Source organism: Physeter macrocephalus, chromosome 7 (genome assembly GCF_002837175.3).
Source record: "Physeter macrocephalus isolate SW-GA chromosome 7, ASM283717v5, whole genome shotgun sequence".
Taxonomy (NCBI): domain Eukaryota; kingdom Metazoa; phylum Chordata; class Mammalia; order Artiodactyla; family Physeteridae; genus Physeter; species Physeter macrocephalus.
This window is the reverse complement of record NC_041220.1, coordinates 100738101-100739186: the sequence shown is the minus strand read 5'-3', so window position 1 is coordinate 100739186 and position 1086 is coordinate 100738101.

Sequence of the window (1086 nt, the reverse complement as noted above, 5' to 3'; positions counted from 1 at the left end):
AAGTCGCTGCCCTTGCATTTGGCCAGCCCCAGGAAGCCAGATCAATCCTTCCTTTCCCATCCTTGTGTCCTCAGCCAGCAGAGTGCCTGGTACATGGAAGGCACCCCTGTGTCTGCCCAAGTAAACTGCAGTGAGCAGGGAAAGAAACCATACCTTATAAAGATGGTGCAGTTTTCACAATTCCATTCCATCTGGAATTTGGGCCATAAATCCAAGCTCAATACTTCTCATCATTGTGGGCAGATTTCTCTGCCGGGCTCACAAATACCCAGGCTCACTTGCTTTGGTCGTTAACAGTTTATTATTGGCACACTTATCAGTAAAGCATACATAAAATACAGCTGTTTTATAACACACGGAGCCACTGTGTCTTTACATGTATAGAGGAACATATTAATATGCAAATGGAAAAATTAGTTCTTTTATAAAGTTTCACATAAATACACTGGAATTGCTCCCAAAGAAAAGTCCCCATAAAAGAACTAGGTTAGGGCTTTACAAAATATTATACAGGAAATATACTATGAAAAGAAACAACAGTCAACTCAGATACAACAACAAAAAAAAAACACAAAAGTTTCAGATTTATTAAACTGCCCACATAATTAATGGATTACATGGCTTGAAAATATTTGGATCAACAGAAATTTTACAAACGCATACATTCTCAGGGGGCCAAGTGCCTTTCTTTACATAAAAATCTGCCTTGGTGTCGTTGATGACAAAAAGACGTTTCTTGTTTCAGCACTTGGGCTCGATTGAACCAACTCAGGCTCGAGGACCAATTGACATTAGCTCGGCCATAAATTGCCCTGCTGGGCCCTCTTAGCTGTTACCCAATGAAAGAAAAGGTGAAGGGGGAAAACAATAAAGGTACATTTAAATTACTTGCCAAAAGTGGATTTTTTTTCTTTTCTTTTTTTACTGAAACAAGAAACTCTCAGATGCAAGTCAAAAAGCAGAAAATATTTTACAATATTAAAAAGTCTATCTGTAGTTGGGTTCGGCATAGAATGAGATCCTGAGCACTGAGGGTTTATTAACAATATGGCGTTTGTTGGATGGTTGAGTGGGGGGGGAATGAGG